This window comes from Panthera uncia, chromosome C2 (assembly GCF_023721935.1).
Source record: "Panthera uncia isolate 11264 chromosome C2, Puncia_PCG_1.0, whole genome shotgun sequence".
In the NCBI taxonomy this organism is placed as follows: domain Eukaryota; kingdom Metazoa; phylum Chordata; class Mammalia; order Carnivora; family Felidae; genus Panthera; species Panthera uncia.
Window position 1 is genome coordinate 83,529,814 of NC_064810.1, and position 25,614 is coordinate 83,555,427.

A 25,614-nucleotide genomic window follows, 5' to 3' on the forward strand; every position below is an offset into this window, starting at 1 on the left:
TCACTTACATACAACACCCAGAAGAACACATTTTAAAGTGAAAAACACACGCAAATGGACAGGAAACATGATTTCTCACTATTTCCCTTGATACTTTAGATCCATAAAATCTATTACTGAATATCACAAGATAAGCTGAACCATCGTTTTATTGTCTAGAATGACACGGCACTGTTTGGAACTTTTCCCACTCTATCAATATTAGGAAGTTATACTGTAACAAAGGAAAGTGGATTCCATTCTTATTCACTGCTAACTCCATTTAGGACTTGGGCTGGTTTTCTGACAATTCTGGCCTCAGTTATTTAACCAGACAATAAGATTTTATTACATGCCACCTTTATATCCTTCATAGTGCTAGGACCATTACAGAAATATATGTATGAAAGAGGTGCCTGGGTGGCTCAGTCGGTTGGGCGTTTGACTCTTGATTGTGTCTCATGGTTTGTGAGATCAAGCCCCCTACAGGGCTCTGTGTTGACAGTGTGGAGCCTGCTTGGGATTCTCTTTCTCCCTCTCTTTGCTCCTCCCCTGCTCATTCTCTCTCTCTCTCTTTCTCAAAAATAAACAAATAAGCATTAAAAAATAAATTATTAAAAAAGAAATATTTGTATGAGAAATACGAGATGAGATCCTGCCCAGCAGAAATGGATCATTTATTTGGTAAAATAATATACACAGTGAGAAATAGCTTCCAAATGGAATATAGTATACACATTTTATATATGCACAAGTATTATAGCATTATAATATTATCACATGATATTTGGCATATAGGTGGAACTAAATAAATTTTGTTCACTTAAAATCAATTCATCATCTTCTGTGTTACCTTTGCTATATTTGTCAGTAATATTATCATTCAGATATCTCAGGTGATATTCGTAACATGTCAGTTTTATATCTTTACAGTTGCTTTCCAAAGATGCTCCAACCCAGATGTCTGACATTAATGCCCAGACACCTGCATTAGTGAAATTGCTTTGAAGATGATCTGATCTGCCATCTTTACCCACAACATCACTGCTGGAATAACCTTTTCTCCAACTTTGCTTTTACCAGGCTTCTGCTACCTGGTTTTAGATCCTACCTGCCTCTTTTTTTGCTTATTGCATAATGTGCTTAGAATTTCCCAGTCTAGGGAACTTCCTGGCTTAGTTCCCAGGGCTCTGCAAAATCTAGTTCAAAGGCAGCACCTCCCCAACCTTATTTCCCTTATTTCTAATCAACCAGCTTGCTATTTATTAATAGTATATCTTACCATTACATACCTGCCTATATGCATACCAAGCTTCTCCACATTTTATCATCATTTTCTGTATTCAAGGTCCAAATAAACCTTAGTCCACATAGGAATCTTCCCCTGCAATAGTAGCTCATGTCTATCATGATAATCCCTAATGTCTTTTTCATTTATTATTGTCTTTGGTGAACATTTGGCCAAGTTTGAATGTTACCCCCTTTGCTAAGATTTCCTTACCAATTCAGATAAAATGAATCTCTTCTCCCACTATACTCCATAGTTCTTGGCACACATCTTTATTATAATATGCATTATCTTAAATTGTATTTGCATATCATTTTCCCCAGGTAGAATTTAAGACCCATGAGGAAAGGAACTGTATTGTATGTATATTTTTTTTTCTAGCATTTAGCGCATAAATGCTCAATAAATGATTATCAGTAGAGACACAGTCCTTGATCCTAAGGAGCTCTCAGTTTATATTAGTTGTGAGATTAAGATGGTAGCTGACTAAAGGATCAGCAATTTCTTAAAACAAAGTAAACTGAATTTTTAAAGTAAGTATTTGAATGTTTGCGTAGTAAAGAACATATCAAAGCCAATTTCTTGGAACATGAAAACTGCCCATAGAAACATAGATGCATTTTTAGGCGAGCCCACAAATTGCCTATTTGTTCCATAAGCTAGCCAAGTTGTGGTAACACAGCCGTTTATTGAATACTTGCTAATTGAAGCAGTATGATAAGCACTTTACATAAATTTAGTTCTTAAGATTACCTTATGAAGTAAGTGCTATTGCCATTTTACAGATAGAAAACTCCTGAATCTCCCAAGGCTTCCTGGTCAGTAAATGGCAGAGCTACAACTGAAACCCAGCTCTGTCTTGCTCTATAGTTTACATTGTTCAAAACTAACTGATGGTGCAAATAGTATTATTCCTCTGTTAACCACCCTGAGGAGTCCGTATATGATAAATCTGGGGGAGGAAAAGAAAAAAGGAAGAGTTTTCCATCTATTTCTTCATCGCATAACCAGTCAAGAATATCACTGGTAAAAATTACTCTTTGTGTATTCTGACTTTTCTTTTTTCATACATCCCCTACTGACCCAGATGCCTTCCTCAATTTTTTCAGGTTCCCAGTGTCCTAATTTTAAAAATTTTATCTGTAGACCCTTACTTAGACTTTCAAAGTTCATCATACTCCTCTCCCAGCCTATTCAAAAGAGCTATTCTTTTAGGACATGTGGGAATATAAAGTCAATCTAGTTGAACCAATTCTTGTTAAGATGTGAATGATGGATAGATGTTAGATTGTTCTTTCATATAAGCACTTTGAAAAAATTGCTCATTAACCTAAGTGGGTATGTAAGGATTAAAATTTTAGGCCTTGAAGCTACATAAGTAGAGCAGACATTTTCCACAGAAGCCTTGATGTATAAACAGAAGGGTTTTGAAACATGTGATAGTGGTATATGTGAGATATAAGAGACAGCCCAGCTCTCTCTGAGAATCAGTTTGTTTAGTGATTTTTAATTTGGGAGAGACAGTCATGACCCTTATATCCTTCCCAGTTACACACAACATTTTGCATATTACTATGGAGAATATACCACTAGGTTGGAGGTTAAAAAGCCCTACCCAAAGCTGTTGCTTCTTTGGGGGATAAGGGGAAGGTTTCCTTCTCTCTGCTTCTATGCAGGTAGATCTTAACCATGATTGCATGTTAGAATTAACTGGGAAGACCACCATCAGATACTCTGATTTAATAGATATGTAGCGGCTCCCGAGTAGCAGTAATTGAAAAAAAAAAAAAAAAAAGCTATCTTAGTGATTCTGATGTATAGCTAAGTTTAAGAACCATTGTTCTAAGTCAGTGGTTCTCCAAGTATTGCTCTGAACCAGCACTTTGGTGTCACTTGGAAACTTATTAGAAATACAAATTCTTGGTCCCACCCCAGATATACCAAATCAGAAAACTCTGGAGGTGGAGTCAAGAAACTGGTGTTTTCCTGTCAGAATGGCTAAAATCAACAACACAGGAAACAACAGGTGTTGGCAAGAATGTGGAGAAAAGGGACCATGTGCATCATTGGTGGGAATGCGAACTGTGTAACCACTGTGGAAAACAGTATGGAGGTTCCTCAAAAAGTTAAAAATAGAACTATCTTACAATCCAGCAATTGCACTGCTGGGTATTCACCCAAAGAATACAAAAAGATATGGAAGCATCCCAACTGTCCATTGATTGATGAATGGATAAAGATGTGATATATATCTAACATACACCCCCCCCCCCTTAATGGGGATTAAGGAGGGCACTTGTCATGAGCACCGGGTGTTGTATGGAGGGGTTGAATCACTATATTGTACACATGAAACTAATATTACACTGTATGTTAACTAACTGGAATGAAAATAAAAACTTAAGAAAAAAAATCAGTGTTTTAACAAGCTTTCCAGGTAAATTCTGATACCTGCCAAAGTTTGAGAACTTTTGTTCTAAGCTGTTGGAGATCTTCAGACCTCAGAATAATGACTCCAGGGCAGTGGCCTCAAGTTTCGCAACCAGGGCCCGTAGTAACCACTTGTGAACGAAGGTTTGTTTTAATTCATGGATGGCTTGAGAGGGATGGGAGTAGAGAGATAATCATTCTGACAGGACAGGAGGTAACAGATTTGAGAGACATTTCAATAGAAATGGCAGGTTAAACTGGCAGATGAATTGTCTGAAAGTGGTTGCATGTACAGTGAGAAAATAACCTCAAGGGCAGCAACTCGGGAAATACCGACCATGTGACTGAAGAGGAGGAAGAGACACTGGGAAAGGAGAGATACAACTGGTAGAGACACAGGAAGAGAGCCTGGACAAAACAGTGGCATAAGAGGGTGAAGGTAGGCTGATCGATCAGCAATTTCAAATGAGGCCTGAGGTTAATTAGGTTGATCACAGAAAAGGACAAAGGAATTGACTAAACGAAAAGGAGTTGGCTCAATCTTTGGTTGGGGAATTTAGCATTGAGGTGGAGGAAAAGACAGACTGCAGAGATTAAGAAGAGAATAGGAGGAGAGGTATGAGATGGAGGGGAATAAACAGTATCTTTCAAGACTGTGGCTCAGAAAGAAGGAAGGAGGGCAGTGATTGGGAGCTGCAGGCAAGGAAGCCAGCCCGAGCGCAGGAGGAATAGATATATTTTACCAACTGAAAGAAGAAGCCCTCAGGAGACAGCATTTGTTAAAGAAGTGGGGAGGAGGGGCTATCATGAGAACAAGTCTGTACTAGAAAAGTAGGAAAGGACTCAGAGCTGCCTTAGGAGCGGAAAAAGGAAAGATGGAAGGAGTCATGTGAAAGAATGGTTTCTGAAGAAAATGGAGGGTGAAATAGGTCCTGCCTGATAGGGTCAAACTTCCTTGTGAAGTAGGAGTAAATTCATTTACTGAAGTTTTTTTTTTGTTTTTCCTTTTTGGATAGGGGATGACAGAAGATACAGGTGCACAGGGATTTAGAAGAGGAAAACCTGGAATGAGAAAAAAAAAATGCTTTTCTCTATGGGCTAGCACTGGCTACCTCTTCTTATTTCCAAGTTCCTATTTCGCACATCTCTGTAATGTTAAGTCTTTCCTGCTTGACTTAGTTTTCCTGATTTCTTCAGTGGCTCTCCTTTTTTTTTTTTTTTTTTTGCCTGCTTAAAAAAATTTTTTTTTAAGTTTATTTTTGAGAGAGAGAGACAGAGCGCCAGTGGGGGAGGGGCAGAGAGAGAGATGGAGAGAGAGACACACAGAATCTGAAGCAGGCTCCTAGCTCTGAGCTGTCCGCAAAGAATTCGACGTGGGACTCGAACCCACAGATCGTGAGATCAAGACCTGAGCCAAAGTCAGACGCTTAACTAACTGAACCACACAGGTGCCCCTCAGTAGCTCTTCTATGTGCTCTATAACACGTCATGGTCCCAGACTGCCCACAGCCCTCTTCTCTTTTCACTTTCAGCTTTCTCCTTGGCCATTACTTTCATGGCTTTATCAATCTGTTTATCAAATTCAAAGCCAAATTCAAACTTCCTCTTAAGTTCTGGATCTGTATTCAACTGTTCATTGGACATTTAGTACTTTAGCTTCACTATGTTTAAAATCAAATTCTTTATCTGCTTCACTGAACACCAACGTAGATATGCTCCTCTGTGTTCAGCATGCTGTCTTCACCAGCTTCACCGTTACTTATGGTGGTCTCCAAAGCAAGACGCCACTGATGATCTCTTCTTATTCATCAATTTTGATAACTCATAATCGTCTACTTTTTATTAATTTTACTTCTCAAATATTGCATCTTTTCTAATTCATATTCTGAAGTTTAACCCTCCATTGTCTCTCACAACCTTCTATCAGATGTCTTGGGCTTTTTAAAAAATGTTTATTTATTTATTTTGAGAGAGCACGCGTGTGCGGTGCTCAAGTTCGAGTGGGGGAGGAGCAGAGAGAGAGAGGAGAGAGAAGCCCAAGCAGGCTGTGTTGTCAGCGCACAGCCCAATGCAGGTCTCAATCCCATGACCCTGAGATCATGAACTGAGCCTAAATCAAGAGTCAGATGTTCAACTGACTGAGCTACCCAGGCGCCTCAAGATCTCTTGGGTTCTAATATGGCCCCTCTTTAACCCATCCTCCATTTCATAACCAGAATACCATTGTAAAATGCAGATCTGCCAATGTTTCTCACCTCTAATGACCATCTACTTCCTATAGCTATGGTTTTCATTCCTTGTTCCGGAAACCCAGGGTTCCCTAGAGAGGTTTCAAGGACTCCAAAATCAAATTATAAATATGATAAAGAAAATGTATTTATATCATTGATTAAAGTCTATTACTGCATCACACATGACAGAGATGCACATGTCAGTGGAGAAAAGTGTACAAATAGAGTGTTAGAGAAAGACCACTGATACCATTGTCCCAACACATCCAGAGAAAAATTCAACAAATACGCATCCATGATGCTTGAAGAATAAGTGTGAAGGCTGATACTGCAGGAAAACTTTCCAAATCAAATGGGCCAAAGAATAAATATTGCCAGTTCCTCTATTTTGCATGTCTTTGCATACAATAGGAGAGATCTATTACAAGTAAAACACATACCACACAACAGGACAAAGTGCTTAAGTCAGCTTTGATACATCAATTCAGGTGGTAAGAATGTGGAAAGATGTATTTGTACTGCTAGCATAAAAGCAATCATTGGGAAAATAGCTGGAGAAGTGACTTTTTTACAAAAGCTATTATGGAAAATGTAAAGAATCATCTAATTTGCATAGACAAGCATTAGCCCTTCAGAAAATGCTGTTTTCTTTTCAAAACAGTTTTAGTTTATTCTATGCAGATCACAAATTTTATTAAGGCATAGTCTTTAGATAAAATACTTTATGTCCAGTGTTATTTTTCATAAATTTTTAAAAACATTTATTAGCTGTAGGGGCGCCTGGGTGGCTCAGTCGATTGAGCGCCCGACTCTTGGTTTCAGCTCAGGTCATGATCTCATGGTATGTGAGTTCGAGCCCCGCATCAGGCTCTGTGCAGCTCAAGGCCTGCTTGGGATTCTCTCTCTCTCCCTCTCTCTCTCTGCCCCTCCCCCAGTTTACACACACTCTCTCTAGATCAATGAATAAACTTAAAAAAAAATTAAAAACATTTATTAGCTGTCTACTAGGTGCACTGGATAAAGTAGTCTGAGTTTCATAATTCACTTTTTTATAACTGAAGTTTTCTGGCCTCACTTAACAAGGTACTGATATGAGTATTCCAAATGAATAACAATCCACATTTAGCTAAATTTTTCCTAACCATACAATAATTGTGCCAGCTTTCATATCTTTCTGATAATGTTTCATCAGCTGAAAACGCCCAATTCAGAAATGCTTACGACGACAGATGAAGTGCTACTGAAGAAACAGAAACAAGACTTAATGTTTACAAAACAAAATAAACAGGGATCTTTAAAAGTTGAGTATTTTGCCCTTTATCAGTCTTGATATATACTATAAAATCTCCCCTCCCTCACCCCATCTTTTGGTCTTTCCTTTGCTTTAAGAAGGTCTGTACTTCTACTTGCTTAAGACCAAACACATGTGACCGTGCTAAGGCTGTGTGTGTGTGTGTTTTCCAAGAAAAGTGATTAAAAGCGTGAGTTCTCAGATTAGACGTAGATTGAAAGAACAACTCTGCCACTTACTAACTTCTTCACTTCAAGATTAAACTCTTGTTGACTTAGTTGACTATTGGAGAAAAGAGAGAATAATAATAGTAATCGCCTCTTTCAGTTGTTAGAAGAAAGAAATGAGCTAATGGATCTGAAACACAGCCTAGCCTACAATAAACTTTGAACTTCAATTGCCATTGTTTTGTTCTTTACCTATTCCTGCTCAGGAGTCAGCTCAAATATCCGCCTCCCTCCGTGAAGTGGCTGTAGCAGGGATAAATCTGGATCAGACCTTGAAGGGGAGACACAATCCAGATTGCATAACTGCGCACCATCAAGGGAGAGCGAACAGATGGAGAAGAGAGCAGGTCCTGCCTTTCAGAATGGCTTTTGGGCAGGTTACTTAATCCCTTTTAATCTGATTTAATTAACTATAAAATGAGGTTAATAATAACAAATTTCAGCCTGGTTGTTTTGGGAAAAAAATAGGGTAGTCTCTGAGAAGGCTCCTAACCCAGTGCTTGCTATTTAAGAGGAGCACCCGTTTACTACTGTTTCCCTTTCCGTACTCCGCTTGAATCCTAGCTGAGGCCCCTTCTTTAGGCTGCACTAACATTTCATTTGCATACAAAGCTGCCTGGACTCTTTGTAACCAAATGGCATCCCCCTCATCAAGGTGGACACTTCCACCATAAAAACAAACTCTGTATCTTGGTACCATGAAAAAAACAAAATGAAACAAAAAAACCTGGCAACATCATCACCATTATTTTTTGAAGCATTCATTTAAAAGGTCCTGTAGTGCCTGGGTGGCTGGGTCAGTTAAGGATCCAACTCTTGATTTCGCCTCAGATCATGGTCTCACTACTGTGAGATTGAACCCCACGTCTGACTCCTTGCTGGGTGTGGAACTGTTTAAGATTCTCTCTCTCTCTTCTGCCCCTCCCCTCTTCATGTGCACGCACACACTCAGGCACGTGTCTGAACATGCGTGCACCTGCTCTCTCTCAAAATAAAAGTTCCTGTAGAGTCCCTGAAAAAAGTCATTTTCTTTCTACTCACCTTACAGTTTTCATTATTTTCCCCCTCAAGCAAGCATTTTAGACAATTAAAGCAAGTTGGATTCAAGCTTTTTCAATGTTTTGATTAAGATTTTATGTTCAGTAGTAAGTGGTATGTAATTTTGGAAGTATGATGCCAATTTTAATTAATTTTCATAGGTTTGCTAATTAAAACAATTAAGAGGTGGGGCTTATCCTTGGGAAAATTTGGAGGATCTCTTGAACATTATCCTTGAGGTTTCACACAAGCACAAGATGGTGTAAATTTGTGTTAAAAATAGCTAGAAGCCCGAAAGAAGTAATTATAACATCAAACCAAAGTTGTGTCTGCATTTATCTTTTTTAAAAATAGGAGATAAAATTTTCCTTGAGCTTCTGGAAGCTGCTTCTGCCTGCTTCTGTGTTCATAGTAGTAGTAATAATAAGGAATAAACCAAATATTTTTTCAATAATAGCATGATATGTAAACTTTAAACTTTGGAGGTAAATATCAACCAGACAACATACCGAGAGATGAGAAAATGAATAAAGAAACACTGAGAAAGCCTTAGGACATGGTAGGAGAAACATCTAATGTGGATTAATCACTCTACTGCCAACAGGATGCAGTCTTGAAATAATGGGTTTCCAACTTCTCTGAAGTCATGGACCTTTAGAGTTGAAACATATTTCCTTAACACAGGACATAATCTTTGGTAGTAGTAGAAGATGATAGGAGTGAACACACACACAAAAAGGAACAAAATACAAGAACATTCAAGCAGTTTAAAATGTTCATTAAATGCCAGAAATCTGGGGTCACACTGCCTAGGTTTTAATCTTTCCTCCACTTCTAAAAGAAGGGTAATTGGGGCACCTGGATGGCTCAGTAGTTTAAGTGTCTGACTTCGGCTCAGGTCATGATCTCATGGTTTCTTGGGTTTGAGCCCCACGTCGGGCTCTGTGCTGAGAGCTCAGAGCCTGGAGTCTGCTTCAGATTCTGTCTGTCTGTCTCTTTGCCCCTCCCCTGCCCACACTCTGTCTCTCTCTCTCTCTCTCTCTCTCTCAAATATAAATAATTAACATTAAAAAATTTTTTTAAAATAGAATAGGCGTAATAGAACCTATCCCAAAGGGTTGTTGTAAGGATCAAATTTGTTAATATATGTATATCACTTAGAACAATGCTCTATCCAAAATTAAGGTTAGCTATTTCTATGATTATCCTCACTCACATTTAAAATATAAAAAAAATTAGTAACTTCCCCAAGACATCCCAAAGAGGTCTCCACTGTTGTAGTTTACCCAAATGACGTTATACAACCTTGCAGAGGCCTAGAGTTTGGGGGAACAATGATTTAAAGCCTCGGTATATTTATCAGGAGTCTTAAAAATGATAATACTCTTTGATTCTGTAATTTCACCTGAAGGGGTCTAGCTTGAGGAAATGATAAAAATGCAAACAATTATAAATAGAGATATTCACTATGGCACTATTTATAAATAAAAAATTTGGAAAACCAAAATGTCAGAAAATAGGAGAAGAAGTAAGGAATTATTTAAGTAGATGATGGTATATTTATAAGATGAAATGTATGCAAGCATTAAAAATGGCTATCTTTCATAATGAATGTTAATTACATGTGAAATGCTGATGGTATAGGAGTAAATAAACTCAGCAAAATATACCACTGTATTTATAGTATGATCTTGACTCCTTCAAAATATGTCTAGAATGTATCTTTGAAAAATGTGCTAATAAATTAACATTATTTCAGAAGCTTCAAACAGGGTCAGCCAACTTGTTTTGTAAAGAGCTAGGTAGTAACCATTTTAAGTTTCGCTGGCCATACAGTTTCTGCACAACCACTCAACTCTGTTCTTGTGGTGTGGAAAGTAACCATGAATAACTGTAAACAAATGGGAGTGGCTGTGTTCCAATAAGACTTCACTTACAAAACACAGGTGGTTGGCCTGCTGGCCATAACATGCTGACCTCTGGGTTAGATTTACAGATGTGTTTCTCTTTCTATATTTTTCTGCATTTTCTAAACTTTCTACCGTGAGAAAAGCATTACTTTCATAATCTAAAAATTAAAAGAGTAAGTACTACAAAAAGTAAAATACCCTTTCCTATATTAAAAATAAGAGGCACCATAGTTAGTGGCTATAGTAAACTTTTCTAATTTAAAAATGTGTATTAGGTCATATCAAAAATGACATGCTCAAAAATAAAAGCCTCCAGTAGCTGCATATCACACTTAAAGTCCAAAATATTTTACCTAGCCTACAAAGCCTAAAAGGCCTGGCCTCTGGCTAGATCTCAGAATTCATTTCCTACCACTCTCTCCCTTGATCACTTGATCTGGGTGTAATAGGTCAACTTACAAAATATCAGAAAGCTTATTGTATATAAGTTCGGCTTAAACTCACCTTTCATGAATAATTGAGAAAAAGCTTATGTAGTTCCCTATTAGGGTTATTGGAAATTACCAACCGCCCTATCTCGCTTCTGTAACTTCGCCTGCTTGCTAAATAGCAAGCAAAACACAGGGCAAAACGCTCCCCCACCCCTTCTACCAAGATCTGGCCTAGGCAAGACCAACATGTAAGAAATTACAAATTCACTGCCCCACGGTATCTTAGGTGTCTATGATTGGTCATTTTAAACCCTCTTAAGACAAAGAACTTTAAATTGATAGGTTCCTGCCAAAACTAACGTCTGTGTGTCACAATATAATTGGCTACCATGAAATGCTGTAAATTGTAATTGGTTAACTAAATAATGACGTACTCTGACTTGCTAAAATCCATATAAGCTCACTGCTACCTTTGTTCGGGGCCATTCTCTGCACTTTTCTCCTTAAGATCAGGAGATCAGGTTTGGACCGGCCGCGAGTAAAATCTTGCCTCACTTCTATTCGGCGTCTGACGGTTTTTTTCGACAGCACCCTGTTTCATGGGCATGCTTGCATTGGCATGAGGCACTGGAATTGAGCATTTAGGCAGACGTGCATAAACCAGTAGCTTTTACAACTTCTCATAAAAAGGCTCTGCCTACAAATTCAAGGGACCTGGAAATGACTTAAAAGAATTACTCAATCCTCCAATCTTTTTTGAAAAAAATCTAGGTTTTTGTATGTGTTCATGAAATACCCTAGTATTTGATTCAATTTTCTGTATTTTTCATCTAGATATTTGTATTTACTTATTTTATTAATTTTAATTTTTTTTTACATTTATTTATTTTTGAGAAACAGAGTGAGACAAAGCATGAGCCAGGGAGGGGCAGAGAGAGAAGGAGACACAGAATCCAAAGCAGGCTCCAGGCTCTGAGCAAGCAGTCAGCACAGAGCGTGACGTGGGGATTGAACCCATGAAGTGTGAGATCATGACCTGAGCCAAAGACGGAGGCTCAACCGACTGAGCCACCCAGGCGCCCCTAAAAAATTTTTTTAATATAGTTGACACACAGTGTCACATTCGTTTCAATTGTACAACATAATGGTTCACCATCTCTACAGGCCACGCTGTGCTCACCACAAGCATAGCCCACCTGTCATTGTACGACGCTAATACAGTATCACTTACTATATTCCCTGTGCTCTGCCTTTTATTCTCTGTCTTAATTCATTCCATAACTGGGGGGCACCTGGGTGGCTCCGTCGATGGAGCGTCCGACTTCCACTAAGGTCATGATCTCCTGGTCCGTGAGTTTGAGCCCCGCCTCAGGCTCTGTGCTGACCGCTCAGAACCTGGAGCCTGCTTCAGATTCTGTGTCTCCCTCTCTCTCTGCCCCTCCCCGGCTCACACACACACTCTCTCTCTCTCTATCTCTTTCAAAAATAAACATTTAAAAATTTTTAAAAATTCATTCCATAACTGGATGTCTGTATCTCCCACACCCCTTCATCCATTTTCCCACCCCCACTCTCCTACCCCCTGGCAACCATTAGTTTGTTGTCTGTATTTATATGTCTGAGTCTGATGTTTTTCATATTCCACATGAGTGAAATCATATGGTATTTTTCTTTTGCAGTCTGACTTATTTCATAATTTAGCATAATACCCTCTAGGTCTATCCATGTTGTTGCAAATGGAAAGATCTCATCATGCTTTTTCATGGCTGCACAATGTTCCATTGTCAGATAAATGATTTTTGTTAGAGCAACAGACAGAGAATTTCAAGGAACCAAGAAAAACACCAAATAGCCTCAGATCTTATTTTTGAATTTGGAAACGCTGAAATTTAAAAAAGAGCAATCAATAATTTATTTTCCTTTCCTCCTCCCTTTTATATATACTATTCCACATTATCTACTCATGATATTGGGCACATCAGTACACAATGTATTTATCAATATATTTATCAAACATTTTTATTCTTGCCAAGCAGGTAAATAAGGAATGTTTGGTTTGAATTTGTGTTTCTTTTTTTAAAAAAATTTTTAATGGTTATTTATTTTTGGGAGAGAGACAGAGTGCGAGCTGGGAGGGGCAGAGAGAGAGGGAAGCACAGAATCTGAAGCAGGGTCCAGGCTCTGAGCTGTCAGCACAGAGCCCCATGTGGGGCTTGAAATCATGAACCACAAGATCATGACCTGAGCCAAAGTTGGATGCTTAACCAACTGGAGCCACCCAGGTGCCCTGTGTTTCTTTTATTATAAGAGAGTTTAAGCACCTTTTCATATGTTTAAAAGCCATTTATGTTTCCCAGTGTGTCACTTTTGTTTTTCTATTCATGACCTTTGTTTTTCTATTATCCTTTAGTTACCTTTTTTTAGTGTTTTGAGGGACTTTTAATACATAATGAAAACTGGCTTTTGTCTGTCATAGGGTGCTGCACATAACTTTTCTATTTTGTGTTTTGATTTTTTATTATTTACTTCCTTGCTATGCAGAAATTTAAAACATTTTTTAAGTTTAAATTCAAGTTTAATATACAGTGTAGTATTGGTTTCAAGAGTAGAACCCAATGATTCATCACTTCCGTAAAACACCCAGTGCTCATCCCAACAAGTGACCTCCTCAATGCCCATCACCCATCTAGTCCACCTCCCACCACCTCCCCTCCAGCAACCCTCAGATTGTTCTCTGTATTTTTTTTTTACATTTTTTTAAATTTATTTTTGAGAGACAGAGAGAGACAGAGCACAAGTGGGGGAGGGGAAGAGAGAGAATGAGACACAGAATCCGAAGCAGGCTCCAGGTTCTGGGCTGTCAGCACAGAGCCCAACTCAGGGCTCGAACTCATGAACCATGAGATCATGGCCTGAGCTGAAGTCGGACACTTAACCGACTGAGCCACTCAGGCGCCCCTGTTCTCTATATTTAAGAGTCTCTCATGGTTTGCCTCCCTCTCTGTTTTTATCTTATTTTTCCTTCCCTTCTCTTATGTTCATCTTTTTTGTTTCTTAAATTCCACATATGAGTGAAATCATATGATATTTATCTTTCTCTAACTGACTTATTTCACTTAGCATAATACTTTCTAGTTCCATCCATGTTGTTTCAAATGGCAAGATTTCATTCTTTTTGATTGCCAACTAATATTCTAATATATATATATATTATATATATATATACCAATATACCATATCTCTTAAATGTATATATATTGGTATATGTACCAATATACCATATCTCCTAAATGTGAGATAGGAAACCATCAAAATCCTACAGGAGAAAACATGCAACAACTTCTTTGACCTTGGCTGTAACAACTTCTTACTAGATAGACATGTCCCCGGAGGCAAGGGAAACAAAAGCAAAAATGAACTACTGGGACCTCATCAAGATCAAAATCTTCTGCACAGTGAAGGAAACAATCAACAAAACTAAAAGGTAACCAACAGAATGGGAGAAGATATTTGCAAATGACATATCAGATAAAGGGTTAGTATCCAAAAGCTATAAAGAGCTTATCAAACTTAACACTCAAAAAAACTAATAATTCAGTGAAGAAATGGGCAGAAGACATGAATAGATGCTTTTCCAAACAAGACATCTGGATGGTTAATAGATACATGAAAAGATGCTCAACATCACTCATCATCAGAGAAATACAAATCAAGACCATAATGAGGTACCACTTCACACTTCTCAGAATGGCTAAAATTAACACCTCAGGAAACAACAGATGTTGCCGAGGTTGTGTAGAAAGGAGAACACTTTTGCACTGTTAGTGGGAATGCAAACTGGCACAGCCACTCTGGAAAAACAGTGTGGAGATTCCTCAACAAATAAAAAAAATAGAACTACCCTACCACCCAGAAATTGCACTACTAGGTATATAAAGGATATAAATATAAATATATACTAGGTATATAAAGGATATATTTATACAAAGGATATAAATGCTGATTCAAAGGGGTACATGCACCCCAATGTTTATAGCAGCACTATCAACCATAGCCAAAGTATGGAAAGAGCCCATAATTTAATAGTAAAATCTGTAGGTCTTTGTTGGGGTCTTCAGAAATTTATGCCATGCTTTAAAAGACCATCCCTATTCTAATACTGCAAAACAAAATTAATTTTTCCCCTTAGATCTTGGCTCCACCTGGGATTTATTTTAGAGTAAGGAGTAATGGAGGGAAAAGTGCCTACAGATTCCTCTGCTAACACAGTCAGGCAAGACTTTCTGTTTGATGAATAATACAACCTGGTTTCTTTAACCCATCAGGTACTTACCACTCAAAATATTGTGAATCCACCCAACAAAAAAACTCCTATATCAACAATGTTAACATGTGGCAACACCATTTTTAATCAGTCCCTAGATCAGTATTTCCTGAACTTTAGTCATTTGAATACTACCTCTATAATTTTTGATATTTCTCCATTAACTCCTATAATATTGTTTTCTTGACACTTTAACTTCAGTTGCCTCTTTTTATGTAAATGTATTTAAAAAAGGAAACTTTATATAATAATTTAATTTTCTAATTAAATTTCTGAAAGCATACTAAAATAAATAATTATTAAAATGAAATTTCATCTTTGCACCACCAATATCTCTTTTATTATTTTGGAAAGCATGATCTAGTTACAGCCAAATACATAGAGGTATGGAGCTCTCTAAAACAAAATATTGGGAGGATCAACAGAAATTTTGAGTGTTCATATTTGAAATGTTGATGATACTCTTTTTCTTTTCTGTGTTGTTACCTTATAGAGTCTACTGAAAATTCAATTTACTTACTTCTGTTACATTAGTTGGTGTATATTAATACATGACAGCAAAACCTAAATTTTAGCTTGCAGGATAAATACCACACACACACACACACACACACAAACCCTTTTTTTTAAACAACAACAACAAAAAAATAGAAAAGCTCATTCTGCCTCTACAGATGAAACATTCTCTGCAACTCGAAAGAAACACATTTCATGCTCCAGATGAGTTTTGCTCTTTGCTGATTAAAACACCTGCCACCAAACCAAAAATAATGAAACAGGATAGCCCAAGAGGAGCTCTAAAGAATACTGCATTTTGCTTTTTTTGAAAGGGTAGTTTTTTGAAAATGGAGAGTTTCAGTATTAATTCCAGGTAATGCAATTCTTTGGACAATAATAATAATCCTACTTTGGGGTCAACTTGGTCCCTAAATATATAGAGTAAAGTGATGAAGATAGATTCTTTTGACTACACATTTACATTGTATATTACTTTCATATCTGGAAGTAGATGATGACTTTACAACCTTATATTTAGACTACAGAATTAAATAATTAATGAGATAATCTGAGGCAATGTACTATATAGACTCCTGGAGAATAAGGAACTGAAGAAGAAATAGTGCTGCTATAAACATTGGGGTGCATGTGCCCCTTCAAATCAGCACTCCCATATCCTTCGGATACATTCCTAGTAGTGCAATTTCTGGGTCGTAGGGTAGTTCTATTTTTAATTTTTTGAGGAACTGCTACATTATTTTCCAGAATGGCTGCACCAGTTTGCATTCCCACCAACAGTGCAAGAGGGTTCCCCTTTCTCCAGATCCTCACCAACATCTGTTGTTTCCTGAGTTGTTAATACTAGCCACTCTGACTGCCGTGAGGTGAGAAACTTAACAGATGACAATAGGGGAAGGGTAGGAAAAATAAGAAGAAAACAGAGAGGGAGGCAAACCATAAGAGAACAAACTGAGGGTTGATGAGGATGGGGAAAATGGATGACGGACATTAAGATGGGCACTTGTTGGGATGAACACTGGGTGTTATATACGTAGGTGATGAACCACTGGAATCTACTCCTGAAGACAAGACTACACTGTTTGTTAGCTAACTTGAGAATAAATAAAATAAAATTGGAAAAAATAAATAAAAAAAGAAGAAATAGAGAACAGGATGTTAGTTTCCATTCAAACCACATGTGCAGCCACTGAGTGAAAAGGGAACACTACTGGGTTGGTCTACGATATCTAAAGTTACCAAAAAAAAGGTCTTTGTTTAAGTGGCAACCAATAATATAAAAATCCCTTCGATGTCTAATAGTATGTATTCAGGACATAACGCTATTTTTGTCACCGTCTCATCAATAATGAAAAGAATGATAGCTAGTATTTAGCTAGTGCTATGCTTACCATGTAGCAGGTCTTTTTAAATACCATTGTGTTTAATCCTCATGATATTATTTCCCCCATATTAGACATGAGAAAGTGGAGTCTCTGATGAGTAGTCTTGCCCAAGTCATGCAATTAGAAAGCAGAAAAGCTACAACCAAAACTCAAGCCTTTAAAAGCTTAAACTTTTCCCAGGAAACCACGGCCCTCCCCCAATTAGTGCAGCTCCTTCAACCTCCTGAGACGAACCCTTCTTCTTTGTCTTGGAGGGTAAACCACAGCAGGATAAAGCACCTGCCATGCAGCCTCTCTCCTGGCTATAGGAAGAAGAGCAGTTCAAGGAGTAGGGTCTGGCTTTCATTTAAGAAGGATGACGGTGACAACAGGGGTAGCTGTTCAAAAAACTGCAGGAGCCACAGAAAACCAATATTTCAAAACAAAAAAGTTTTAGGCTTTTGCAACAAAATAGTCTGCCATTCAGGTCATTAGTTTTTATTCAGCATTCATGGTGGCGCAGATCTCTATATTAGCTCCCCCCTCCCACCCAATTTGGCTCAAATAATTCGTGCAGTTTGAGCTGAAAAGAAACAAACAGTATTTGTAGGATTCCATTCTCCATTTCATAAATCCTCCTGCAGGGCACTGACTGACAGCTTGCTACATTTCTTATAGCGTATTTCACATCCCTGGGGTGGGCAAAACACTCGCACGAATGTACAATTGGAGAATATCAAATGAAATGTTCACAGAGATTTTTCTGCAGCTGCTACCTAGGAATACTTTCTCCTTGGAAATGTTGCCAGGATTCCCCCAAATTAAACAGAAATAAACATCCTTTTCCTTAGAGTCAGCAGTAAGGACATTTTGCTAGCATTTCCCATAGGGTCATGATGTTATATTCTAAAGGTAATTCTCAGATAATTTTGGGAAATATGTTATCAGGTACTACTTCGGAGTAGTCAGTCAAAAGGAGTTGCTCAAAATAAACAAAATATTGTATAGTATATAGAGAATAGTCTTAAGAGGTAGATAGACCTAGATTCTACACTCTGATCTACCACTTTTTGGCTAATTGTATCAAATAAAGACTTAAAATTTTAAGTTTTTAAAAATGTTTATTCATTTTGGAAGAAGAGAGAGAGAAAGTGTGTGGTGGGAGGGGCAGAGAGAGAAGGAGACACAAGATCTGAAGCAGGGTCCAGGCAGGACTCGAACTCATGAGCCACGAGTTCATGAGATCATGACCTGAGCCAAAGTTGGATGCCCCACCGACTAAGCCATCCAGGCGCCCCTGGATACTTAAAATTTTAAAGAATTATTCCAAGGACAGAATAATTTTTGAAAAGTTACCTTCAAGACCTTTAGATTTGTAGACAGAGTCCTTATGTGAGAACAAGCTACTGGTACCAATTATGTCATATGGTGGTTCTAGGGTTGTGGGATATAAAGGTGAATAAGACATAACCCTCCCTGGAATGAATGAGGTACTTGTATTGGCAATATCAGCTATTTGATTTCCTGAAATATTCTGCTGGGTAATACGGTTATATCTGTATTATTTGGAAAATGACCCATTCATAGGTTCCAAGTATTCCTTAACGGCAACTGCCAGTCAGTGTCAAATCTGGCTTGAACACACTATAATTTCAATTAAGTGGCATACCATTTAAATATGCACATAAATAAATTGCATAGAAAAATTATGGAAGGAGAGCTGAATTATCTAACAATAATGCATGTCAAACTTACAGTAAACACGTATCATGACAAATTTCCCTGACATTCTTCTCTCATGTGAAAATATATACAATAATATTTCTACTAAGGATGCTTTAAACAATAAACTTTGATGTCAGAAGCTTAGTTGCGAGAATGAGAAGGAGACATAGAGATAATTTTGGAGGAATTTTTGTTTCAGCACACTTTAATGGGACAATGAACTCAACTGTTAAGTGTATGTCCCAGGAGAATTTGGTCTTCAGGGCTACACGACATATTCTGTCCACTTTTAAGAAGCCAAAGGTCAGGGAGCATTTTTGCCCTGGAGCCTATTTCAGATTCTGTGTCTCCTTCTTTCTCTGCCCCTCCTCTGCTCATACTCTGTCTCTCTCTCTCTCAAAAAAATAAACATGAGAAAAAAAATAAAAATAAATGTATGAAAATTACCTAGACCATGATGAATATTTATAAATGGTAGTTATTTTAAACTAAGCCCTCATTTGGTGTCTACTATGTTTGGGGTCCTGTGGTAGTTGTTACAGGGAGCAGTAGATTTACAGTGTGGCTGATGGACATCTTGAATAATGAAGAAGGAAGTCTCATATGCTTGTCTTGTGGTGCTAACAGCTGTCACAAATATATAATACCTCTAAACTGGTTTGAGGATAAAGTAATTAATTGCCTCTAAGCATTTACTACTTTAAAAACATTTTTTTAATGTTTGTTTAATTTTGAGAGAGACGGAGACAGAATACAAGTGGGTTAGGGACAGAAAGAGAGGGAGACACAGAATCCGAAACAGGCTCCAGGCTCCGAGCTGTCAGCACAGAGCCTGATGCGGGGCTCAAACTTACAAGCTGTGAGATCATGACCTGAGCTGAAGTCGGACACTCAACCGACTGAGCCACCCAGGTGCCCTGTATTTACTACTTTCAATAGTTATCAAATGGCTTATTCTGACACTGAGCCCATATGTTATACATGGGCATGAAAATTATTTTCTTCCAAATCACTTTTCATCTGGTTGATATGTAAAATATATTTTTGACTTTTCCACTAGTAGGTACAGTATAGACATAGATATAGACATCAAGATCCACTTCGCTGACCAGCCAGCCACCCAGCCACCCATCTATCCATATCTGTCTGTCTATCTGTTCAAATTTCACCAGCTTTAAATACAGTGCCATGTGCCCTAACATGTTCTGCAAAATAGACTCTGTGAAAGGAAGTGCCCTTTTAAGGCTGGTAATACATATTTCAAATATTTTTCCATAAACGCTTCTGGAAGATCAAAATAATATGTGAACATCCATATGGAATTATATTTGATTCAATTTTACTAAGCAGTGATAGGCTGATGAACCTGGAAGGGAATTGGTGCAGTCATCCAGAAGGAAGAAGAAAGGAATGTAGTCTTTACTCAGAAAAAAAATCATAGTTATATAGATTTGAGTTTTCTAAAAGGACAGGAAACTGACACGAAGAAATAAATGCCATCTATAAAGCACTGGGGATGCACTTTCAGCACCATTGACTAACATGGCCAAAAATGACAGAGATGCCTTTGTCATATAATAAAATTTTATACAGACATTGCTTACTATTTGATAATGTTGCCTCTGAACTTTCAGGTCAATAATACAAATTATATTAAGATTTCTTTTAAGTATAAAATTCCATCAAAATATCATGAAATTATATCATATAAAAAATCAACAACAAATAGCACACTAGGGGAAAGAGCAACATTTAAATAAAATACCCTCAAATTTCCCTGAACTCAAGTGATAGTTTCTATTTTATCATATTTTTATAGTTTCCTTGATAGAAAAGTGAGATCAGGAGCAAAACCCTTATTTTAGAATGTGTGGTCACTGGACAGTATTTTTCTCTTCAGATAAGGTTATCTCCTGACTTTTGAAAGATTATTTTGACCATCATTTTGCTGTTCTCCTATAAATCTTACTTTCATCCTGAAATGAGACCAATTCCAGTATGGAGACCTCGGTTACAAATTATCCATGGCCAAAATCATTATCCTGAGAAAACGAAGCTCAAAGTAGTGTTTCTGAATTATGGTATGAAGAAAGTCATTGAAAGGCTTTGTTCTTTACGTTTCTATTATCTTAAATCTTGATTTACCCAACTATTCCATTCATGAACAATACAGTATGATACAAAAGCTAAAGGCACAATGTTATTTTTAATTTTTAGTTGTTACTTCTTTTATTTTTGTAGGAAAGTAGAACCCAGGCAATACAGATAAAACTATGTGTGTTACAGATTAAAAGATAGATCAAAATATACTCTTTGTAGAAGAGAAAAACATACTTTAAAAAGAAAATGTGGACAAATATTTTTTGATAATAATATTTGAATGAGTGAATAAATAAATCTATTAACTACCTATCAAGTGCATTGCACATGTATGGTATGAAAAGCTCAGTGCTAGTTGCTGTGAAGGGAGACAAAGATGCATATATTGTAAAAACCACTGGGAAATAAAATCTAATTAACACTCTTTGAACAAATGAGTAATATTTAGAATCTTCCCATTGCAAAATTACAGAATTTCCATAGCAGCTTTTTCCTTTTAGCTTGCCTAATACCATACACATTTTATTTGCGCATGTACTATGAAGTAATCATCTTAACCGACAAGTTTTCAAATTGTTTCTTTTCTATTCCTATTTGCTAATAATCCTCTTCCTCATTAACTAGTTATATTATATGTTAGTTATCATATATAAAATGATTATATATGACAGCAACTAAAAGGAGGAGAAATTAAGAAGTAGATATGTATGTTTGTATATATACATAATATATTATATATATATATAATATTTGAGCTATTCTATCCTAATGCTTCATTATTATTCCAACAATTCCCTTTCAATTATTGCAGTATGCTTTTAAAAAATAGTCATGTTATCTGACCTCGAATACCTTTCTTTTTCAGATTTTTTTTGCATTTTGCTTGTTTAGTCTTTCAGTGCACTTTAGGACCCACTCCCTCCCCCCACCCATTTGTTTAGGGTATTTATTGTAATAACATTATATTATTTGTTTCCCTGATCACTAATATGCCATAGTTGTACACTTAGTGTTTTAACATATCTTTTAACTATATTTAAAAATTTTTTTCATGTAAGTCACGTACTTTCCTTGTGAAGGTTTTCATAAAACTACGTAGAGATTTAAAAGTATATATTTTGGGGCACCTGGGTGGCTCAGTCAGTTAAGTAACTGACTTTGGCTCAGGTCATGATCTCACGATTCGTGAGTTCAAGTCCCGTGTAGGGCTCTGTGCCAACAGTTCAGAGCCTGGAATCTACTTTGGATTCTGTGTGTCCCTCTCTCTCTGCCCCTCTCCCACTCATACACTCTCTCCCTTTCTCTCTCAAAAAATAAATAAACATTACAATTTTTTTAAACAAAGAAAAAATTATATTTGAAATGAATTAACTTTAGTCTTTTTTCTGGCAGTTTATACTTGATCATAACAATTTTCCTTGGGTGTCTATTAAGAACTGGGCACTACAGCAGTGCTGACAAAATATGAGAATGCTCTTGGACTGTAAATATACAAGAGGGAGAACTATGGAATTTGGAGTCACCAGACTTTATTCAGGAGGTCCTTGAAGAATGAGTAGCTTTTAAGGAGGAAGGTAGAAGGGGCTTGGTGTATTGGCATACAAGGAAAGAGGGAAATCTGAAAGCCCACAGGTAGGCCCCTGGTCAGTGCTGCCTTAATTAGAGAAATGGCAGGTGATCCTTGAAGGCTTAAGGAGAACATACATCCCTTCGCTCTATCCCCACCTGAACCACTCTTAGGAAAAGTACTTTAGTTTTATTTTTCCTCAAAGGTGTTTAAAATGTTATGATGTAAAGTAAGAAAATTTGGTAAAAGTCCTCTTTTGTCTCTATTAGATTGCAACCAGAAAAAAAGAAGGAAATAATAAATTAGTGACATATTCAGAATCTAAAATGACTCTGAAATAAAAGGTTCAAAGATCACATAATGTCTTATATTTAAGTGTCAACCCTTCTTGTTTAAGAACTTGTATGAACTAATTTGGACAACAGAGTAAAATAAACATGCAATTTGTCAGACACTATGGATTTATAAAATCATAGGATTAAGTCTTTAACCTTTATTCATAAAGGATTAGTTGGAATACATTTTAAAAATTTATTTTAAGGAGATATTTTCAGAATTAAATAGTTTACAATGGCCTAGACTAAAGGAATTCACCTAAGGTTCAATTTAGGGCTAGTTTCTATCATTTACCCATGAAAATTGACTTCTAAACAACATATATTATTTCATTCTTGAATTAGTTACAGAAAAGATCTAATATCCACAATTTGTGTATCTTCAATTGCATCATAATATATTCATAATATATTCAAAATAGTGAGCACAAATAATACATCCAGATAGAGTTCTCACTTTGGGAGGTACAGAGAAATTAGTAAATTAATGTAGAGGTTGATTAGTGAAAGATACCCTATTGCCCTGAATGACTTTACCTGGTAAGCCGTTTATATATAGTAACTAATTTATAGACTGGGAAAAGCTTATCACTTGTCTACTCTCTCTTCCTCCTAATATGTTGTTCAAAAAGCCTTTTAAAACGGTGTAATAACTTGCAGGCATAGACATGTTTCCATAATAATCCAGATAATCAATTAAAAGGAAATGAATTCAGAATTTTATAGCATGTGAAAAGGCCAAGTTTTATTTAATTGTTATAATATGACAAGGAGAACTAAGAATCAAAGGCATAAAAAAATTTTATATGCAACATTTCTATCCCTTTTTAATTCCTCTTCTAGAATTATCAAGGGACTATTTGATTGGCAGAATGAGAGTATAATTCTAAATTAAAGCTTGTAAAAATCTAGTCTGCAGACTCTTGAGGTCCCTGGGACCCTTTCAGGTGGTCAATGAATTCAAAACCATTTTTATGATGATAATAATAATAGGTTACTTGCTTTTTCACTGAGTTGGTATTGTGCACCAAATGTGCGCAAACAACAGTGAGTAAGCTTCTGGTGACTTAAGACAGTGGCACTAAACTGTAGTAGTAGTCATTACATTTTTCACTTCCACTCAGTTACACTAATGAAAAAAGGCCAGTTTCACTTAAGAATTTCCTTGATTAGGGGCGCTTGGGAGGCTCAGTCGGTCAAGCATCCGACTTCGGCTCAGGTCATGATCTCGTGGTCCTTGGGTCTGAACGCCTCACAGGGCTCTGTGCTCAGAGAGCACAGCTCAGAGCCTGGAGCCTGCTTGGGATTCTGTGTCTCCCTCTCTGCCCCTCCCCTGCTTGCACTCTGTCTCAAAAATAAACGTTAAAAAAAATAATAATAAAAAAAGAGAATTTCCTTGATTAAACAGTTAAAGTTATTAGTTTTAATAAATCTTGTCCCTTGAGTACATGTCTTTTTTTTAAAAATTAACATTTATTTTTGAGAAAGAGAAAGAGCGCAAGAGAGAGCTGGGGAGGGGCAGAGAGAGGAGATAGAGAATCCAAGGCTGGCTCTGAGCTGATAGCAGAGAGCCCCATGTGGTGATGCTTGAACTCAAACTGTGAGATCACGACCTGAGGGGAAGTTGGATGCTTAACAGACTGAGCCACGAAGGCTCCCCTGAGTACATGTCTTTTTAAATATTCTGTGAAAGAAAAACAAAATGGGAATATGCATAAAATACTTCTGTGTACTGAAATAGTACGGTTGTTTCAACAGAAGCACTACAGTAGTCCACCCAATCCAAGGTTTGCTTTCCACAATTTCAGTTACCTATGGTCACTCATGGTCTGAAAGCAGATGATCATCTTTCAGTATGTCAGAAGGTCAATGGTAGCCTAACACTATGTCACAATACCTATGTCATTCACTGCATTTCATCTCATTAGGTAGGCATTTTTTCATCTCATATCATCACAATAAGGGTGAGTATAGTGCCATGAGATATTTTGAGAGAGATAAGACATTTACATAAGTTTTGTTAGAGTATATTGTTAAACTTATTCTATTTTATTATTAGTTATTAATTATTAATTATTATTATTAGTTATTTATTAATAGTTATTGTTGCTAATCTCTTAGTATGCTTAACTTATGAATTAAACTTTATCATAGGTATGTACGTACAGAAAATAACCCATGGAGGGAATAGGGTTCAGTATTGTCCCTGATTTCAGGCATGTGCTGGGAATCCCGGAATCTTGGAACACATCCCCTGTGGATAAGGGAGGACTACTGCATTAGGACTGTTTGAGTTGCAAGCCAACTTTATGGTAAGATCAGTGGTGATATTAATCAATATGATTTGATTTTTAAATATTGTATAATGAAATGTGTCAACATTTGGAAGGTTTGAAGTGAACTAATATTTTCCAAAAGACTAACAGTTTTTCAAAAACATGTGTAGGTAAAAGATCTACTCAAAGTGCAAAGAAACCCAATGGATTTTAATATAACAATGCACAAAAAGTCCACCAATATTGTTTCAAATTCCTTATTGAAATTATCATTTAAAAAACCACATTTGTCTAATTTTGAAGTTGTATCAAAGAATAATATGCATCATTATCTGAAAAGGCTATTAAAATACTCCCTTTTCCAACTACACATTTGTGAAAGTCTAGATTTTCTTGATGTACTTCAAAATCACAATAGATTGAGTGCAGAAGCAGATATGAGCATTCAGCTATCTTCTCTTAAGCCATATATTATAGGATTTGAAAAAAATATAAAGTAATGCCATTTTTTTCATGAGGTAACTACAGTTATTTCTAAAAAATTAATGTTCACATATAGTGGGTTCCTTATTGTTATTTTTT

General features: G+C 36.8%; 1 long non-coding RNA gene across 2 annotated transcripts in view; it reads left to right on the forward strand.

Annotated features, from left to right (window-relative positions):
• Positions 1 to 24,774: 24,774 nt before the first annotated feature.
• LOC125921155 (uncharacterized) overlaps positions 24,775 to 25,614 on the forward strand; it is a 36,111-nt gene continuing 35,271 nt past the window's right edge. Inside the window, exon 1 of one of the 2 annotated variants that reach the window (XR_007457314.1) lies at positions 24,775 to 25,068. This is a non-coding gene — a long non-coding RNA (uncharacterized LOC125921155). The remainder of the gene's footprint in view (positions 25,069 to 25,614) is intronic. The other variant, XR_007457315.1, reaches the window with a different exon arrangement.